The sequence below is a fragment of the Eumetopias jubatus genome, unplaced genomic scaffold, assembly GCF_037043125.1.
Source record: "Eumetopias jubatus isolate StellerSeaLion01/CBP00866 unplaced genomic scaffold, mEumJub1_p1.0 scaffold_8, whole genome shotgun sequence".
NCBI classification, from domain to species: Eukaryota; Metazoa; Chordata; class Mammalia; order Carnivora; family Otariidae; genus Eumetopias; species Eumetopias jubatus.
The window spans coordinates 12,104,510-12,111,181 of NW_028274814.1; the positions used below are offsets into that span (position 1 = coordinate 12,104,510).

A 6,672-nucleotide genomic window follows, 5' to 3' on the forward strand; every position below is an offset into this window, starting at 1 on the left:
AAATGGCACCCAGAGAGAATCTGAAATATCCTATAATATTCTGTACCTTGGAAAATGGCTGCAAGTTAAAATGTTCCATCACATAAAAAGGCCGCCCAACAAGCTTAAAATGCAATAATTCAGTGTGGGGTATATTTTATTGTCAGTTATCAGAATGAAATATACCAAGAAGTCAATTAACTAAGAATTTATCCTTTAGACAATAATAGACTGTTACCCTTGGCAGGTACCAAGGAATTTAGACTTCTAAAGAGAGTTATAATTAAATTGAGAAAATGATATTTATAAGAAAGAAATCTAGGATTTTAACAAGTTAACTCTAGAAATTATTATAAACAGCATATAAATACTAACGCTAAAAGAGCAAGTATGGTGGTGGCTCAGGGAACAATGAAACAAAGTAAATCCTGAACTGCAGGATGAAAATGTTGACAAATAGATGGGTAGGATTTATGAAGTCATTTTTAGTAAACAAGATAAGGAGGAAAGAAGCGCAAGAAACGTTTGGAAGTTAGGGGGAAAGCAGAAATGCATTTATTTGGAGGTAAAACTTGGAAAATCCCCAGATGCTCTCATTAGTGATTGAGGTATTTTCCCTTCTCTTCTTTGAAGAGGATTTGGAGACTATTTATTATAACTTGTGGTGGAAAATAAAAGTGCAAATTAAGTGTTCAGTGAGTTGGGTGTGCGAAATAACCAACGTCTCCTCCCCACTCATTCATCACCAAATCTGCACACCCTGCTGTATTCTTGATCTTTGTGAATAGTAAAACCATCCGTCTAGTTTATGAATCAGAATCTCTTTCCATGCCCTTCTCCTTGAATCTATCACCAAATCCTATAAAGCGACTTCCCAGTTCTTGAAACTGCTCACTCCTTCTAGCCCCTTAGTCCACGCTTTGGATTCCTAACTGGTCTCAAGCCAATGAGGCCATTCCCTCCCCTCTCCCTTGTATCCCCAGTCCCCACCCCCACCCCCAGTCCCAGCGTTGCCAGCATGATCTTTCTAGAACAAAATGTTGATTATGGTATTCTACTTAAAATCCCTGTGACACCTCATAGCTTTCAAAAATTATAAACGCATAGATCCTGCCTGATTTTCTAGCTTCATCTTTTTTTTTTATTGTTTGACACTTTATTGAACTTTGCAAAGCGAGACTGAGCATCTTTGCCTTCGTTGTATGCAGCTGAAGCAGGAGCTCAGGGAGGGGAAGACGGCGCTGCTTTCCTTGGCAGGGAAGATGTGACCCCTGTAGTCCTGTCTTGTGGTGGGAGGACTAACCCATGTTCTGTCGGTTGCCATAGCCCCTAGGATGGGTGTCCTTCCAGTCATCCCACTCCCGAGCTCTGCGGCGTGTTTGCTCATCATCCTCAACCTCCTCCTTTTGTTCCTCATCTTCCTGTTGCTGAGCACTTCTTTTGAGCTCTGCTGGTGTCTTGGCTATGCCCTGATCTGGTAATGCTCCAAATTTCCGATGCTGATCATACCAGTCATTCACCGTCATAGATGCCAGACTTGGATAACCAGCTCCAAATACTTTGGCTTGGGCCACATTCCGAGTGAGAACAAAGGGTTTCATTGGAGGCCTGTCCTGACGAGGTGAATGAGAAGTTGATGCCTCTGTTGAGGAGTCTTTTTCTCTCAGGATCTTCATCTCCTGGTCAATACTCTCAATCTCTTCCAAGCTGATACCAATCCACCTTCGAAGGTGAAGGAGGTAATATTCACGAACATGCTCATCATCTGCTTGACCACTTTCCACAGCAGATTTCAGTGCAGACAACCTATGCTCCAATTCCTTCTTCTGCTTGTATCTCTCTATTTTAGCTTGTCTTTGAGATGCCATATCAGCAAGGTTAGGATAGGCCATGGAGGAACTAGCTGTGTTATAATCAGTTGAGTTGTTCTTGGTTTTGGGCAGCTCAAACTCTGCCACATGATAGTACCGGCACTGAATTAAGTAGTTTAAAAAGTGTTCTCGAGCCCACTGCAAATGATCTAGACGCTTGCTGGGGTTGACTTGTTTCATGGTGAGTGCTCCTTGAAATGCTGGCACCATCAGGTACTTCAGGTCGGTGGAAGCAATCTCTTCCAAATCTTCATTTCGGCTGAACAAGTCGAGCTGCGATAACATTTCGGCAGCCTTCTTAAGGAGGTCTAATCCCTTGATCACCTTTTCCTGGATCACTCGGGAACCGGTGGGTTCAGTCGCTACTTCCACTTCGTCTAGAAGCTGTTTGCTGGTTTCGAACAGCTCGGGGAGCCGCGGTAGCAGTAACTCGTCTTCGGCTGTTGCCATCTTGGGGGAGGGAGGAACCTCTAGCTTCATCTTTATAACCCCACATTGACACATTTTGTTCCAGGCAAACTGAACTCTACATACTGTACTCCATGCCATGCCGTTTCCCTCGGCCCACAATTTATCCATGTAACTGCCACTTGACTTCTAAAGTTTGACACATACACGTGATCATCTCCAGAAAACCTTCTTTAATCCCTCGCTCTGATGTCTGTTTCTCTTCCTGGCTCTCTTCCAATAGCCTTAGGTCTAGAATATGACCATGGCCTGCAGCGGATTAGGGAAGAGTCAGCCAGGCAATTGTCCAGGGCACCAACCTTCAGGAAGACTTACCTTCATTAGGAACATTGCAAGAGAAAATTGTGTTTATCAATTCTGTATGTGGTTAAAAGGACTACTTTGAAATGCTTCTAGGGAAGCCTGAAAAGACTCAAGAATATGCTTGAATAGCAATAAATGGTTCCTAAATTACCTTTCAAAGAGGGTGCATTTGGTTAGTTCCCAAGTTTTTGTTTTGCTGGTTAGGGATTGCAGGCTTGGAGTCAGAGCTGAACTGTTTGGAACAATATAGGAGAGGGTATCCTAGGCCAATAGAGGTCCCTCTGCATCTTTCTCTGCACTGTGTTTGCAGCGTGGGGGTCTGTGCGAAACTGGTCTCTCTCCAAAAGAAAAATGGATTGGATACTTAAAGAACACCAGTCTGGGGGCGCCTGGGTGGCTCAGATGGTTAAGCGTCTGCCTTCGCCTCAGGTCATGATCCCAGGGTCCTGGGATGGAGCCCTGCATCGGGCTCCTGGCTCAGCAGGGAGCTTGCTTCCCCCTCTCCCTCTGCCTCTCCCCCTGCTCATGCTCTCTCTATGTCTTAAATTAATAAATAAAATCTTTTTTTCTAAATATTTTATTTATTTGAGAGCGAGAGAATGAGAGATAGAGAGCACAAGAGGGAAGAGGGTCAGAGGGAGAAGCAGACTCCCTGCCGAGCAGGGAGCCTGATGCGGGACTCGATCCTGGGACTCCAGGATCATGACCTGAGCCAAAGGCAGTCGCTTAACCAACTGAGCCACCCAGGCGCCCCTAATAAATAAAATCTTAAAAAAAGAAAAAAAAAGAACATTAGTCTGAAGGGAAAACAAAGATCTAATTAGCTTTCTCAGGAAACGCCATGTTTCTGTCTGGACCTGATCATAATATTTATGACATGATCTTGTAATAAGTCAAATGACTTACTGAAGTTCTCCATAAGTTTCCCAAGTGCTGAGAGTATGACTTTTTTGTTTTGTAACAAGCCCAAAAAAGGAACATGTTCACCCAAACGTGTGACCTGGAAATATAATGAACTGACACCTAAAGATCAAAATTTAGCAGTGTGCCCGGATGGCACTATTGTCCAGAGAAGAATGACCTTGAGTCAAACAGATAAGAATACTATGCTCGCTAAAAGACCTTCTTTATCATGGGATAAGCACAGAAAATTGTGAGTGAAATATACCTTAAAACTGTCCTTTCTTTGATTTGGCCTCATGTTTACCAAGTATACTACTGACTGCTCATGGAGAAGTCCAAATCTATGATCCCTAGAAAAATATATCTACCATTATAAATCAATAAATTTACATTCTAGTTTATATATTATTCTCTTAAAAGTGGAGTAGAAGATATCTTTAAATGATCAATGGTGTGTAACGTGGACAAATCGTAATTTCTGGACCTCTCATTCTGGTGACCAGATCAACCTATCTGAGGTTTTGGGAAAATCAAATCAAATAATATATGTGTAAGCATTTTCAAAATTATACAGTTCCTACATGTATTTTTTCCTCTTTGACAAGAATGACCTGCATATTTCAAAGGATATTTTAGCTTTGATTACTTTTGTCCTAAAATTTTATTTCATTTTGGTACTACTTTTGACCAGTAGAAATTTTATGCTCTTGACCTGATTTAAACTAATATTTTCCTTCTTTCTGCTGCCAGTAAAATATTGTTCTATTCAACTTTTCTCAAGAGAAAGATGATCTGTATTTCTTCATAGTAGGCTACAACATTAAAAAAGAAAAAGGGGTACCTCTTGACCGATGACTCTTCTTCTTTGGAATATATACAGAATTCTGTGAAAAAATAAGCTATTAGGATCTTTTAGGATTAAGTTACATTGCTTTACTAGAGAAGAAATTACACAGATGTGGAATTTACAAGAAATGATGTATTTTCTGGTAATGACACGTATTGATTTGGCAGTTGTTTAAATATTATGTCAACCAATTATATTTAAAATCTCAAGCAGATTGGAGAGATAATCTGCTTGGAGGTTGGAGAGAAAAAAAGTACTATCGAGGGCGAGTAAAATTATTTTTTGAAAAGTGCTATTTGACTTGAGCCTTGTAAAATCAAAACGAATATGAATAATCTTCAATTTTGTCAAACCAGGATATTAAATCATTTAATTATGCCACTCGACCCAGTAGAAATGCTATTTTCTTGCACATATTTTATGTTCTATTAGAAAATTATGTTGCGCTAAAATGAACAGCTTCATAATCCCTTATACAAAACCCATAGGGTAAATGTGTTTTGGAATTAAAACTTCAGATTTTAGAAAACTAGTAGTATGTGTTTGCAGATATGCAGTGTGGTGGTAGTAAAAGACTCTCTGAAAAAAACGTGTGTGTATATGTTTATTATGACTTTTACTGATCAATGTATAGCAAAATTACAAATAATAATAAAATATACAATACTCTTCTCTGTAATTCTATATAACCAACTGATTTTCACAGAATTCTTTAATTTTTGTCTAATTCCTACATTCATAGCCAATCTATGATTATGATTAATGAAGGCATGTAATTCAATCACAAGTGTTGATATTTTCCTTAATTCTTATCTTTTGGGGCTTTATTAGGTTTCTTTTCTAGCTTATACACACATATACACACATACATACATACATGTGCATACATATTAAAAGCATTGCAGGTCTTACGTGTCTAACTTCCACTGTAGCTGCACCCTATAAATTTTATGTTATACTCTCATTATTGTCTAGTTTTTATTTCATTCTCAGATAGGTTGGATTAAATTGCTTCCTTACTTTTTTTTTTTTAAATGGTGTAGAGGCAACTTTATACCCATAAAACCTCTCCAAAGTCCTCAGCCTATACTCACCTATTCCAATATTTTTTGTAGTGTGTCCTGCAAAATATTTACAAGTTTTCTTTCAACTGACAAATAAATTTGGGAAGAAAGGGTTAAACAAAGTTAAAACAAGTTTCTCTAATGCAGGATTAATATGCTATTATGTGTACCAGGGAAAAACTTAGCATGTCTGACCTCACGTTGCTTCTATTTGCCTAGCTGCTGTGATCTATACCTTCGAAACTTCTGCTTAGCCCTGAATGTAGGCATGCTATCACTAAGGCTTGCAAAAACTGCTTTTTTACCCAAAATCTACCTCACCTATGGAGATAAAGAAATATGTACAGAAATGACTGTGCTATGTTTAAGATTTACGGGAATGACATGACCAGATTCCTGTATGCAAAGATCAACTGACCAAGGACAGAGAAGTTACTCAACCTTCTTCGATGTCTACAGACATCAGTTACCTTTTGACTCCGACTCCCTCCTACACCCCCCTCTTCCTAACATAAAAGAAGCTCAAATCTCAGGCTCGAGGAGATGGTTCTTTGGGACAATAGTCTGCCATCTCCTCAGCTTTTCAGAACTGACTTTTAAAGCTAAGTATATGTATAACTTTGTTTTTAAAAACACACTTTAAAAATAATACAAGCTCTCACTGGTTGAAATAGGAAATGGGGCATCAGCTATGAAAAACAGTATAGCAGTTCCTCAAAAAAATCATATAAATGGAATTATATGATCTAGCAACTCCACTTCTGGAAATATATTCAAGAGAATTGAAAGTGTTGTTTTGAAAGATATTTATACACCTCTGTTTACAGCAGTCATATCTACACTAGTCAAAACATGCAGGCAATGCAAGTGACCATCAGTGGATGAGTGGATAAACAAAAGGTGGTACAACACAGATGGAAACTCAAGGACATTGTGCTAAGTGAAATACGCCAGTCACAAGAAGACAAATACTGTATGATTCCACTTACATGAGATAACTAGTCAAACCCACAGGAAGGGAAAGTAGAATGGTGGTTGCCAGGGCCTGGCAGGCAGGGGAAATGAGTTTTTTAATGTGTATAGAGTTTCAGCTTTGCAAGCTGCAAAGAGTTCTGGACACTGTACAACAAACGAATATACATTGTGAATAACAGTACTGAACTGTATACTTAAAAACGGCTAACATGGTAAATTTATGTTCTGTGCATTTTGCCATAATTATAAATAATTAAAAACA

General features: G+C 39.0%; 1 pseudogene; it reads right to left on the reverse strand.

Annotated features, from left to right (window-relative positions):
* Positions 1–1,184: 1,184 nt before the first annotated feature.
* Positions 1,185–2,312, reverse strand: LOC114217306 (immunoglobulin-binding protein 1 pseudogene; annotated as a pseudogene).
* Between the last annotated feature and the right edge of the window lie 4,360 nt (positions 2,313–6,672).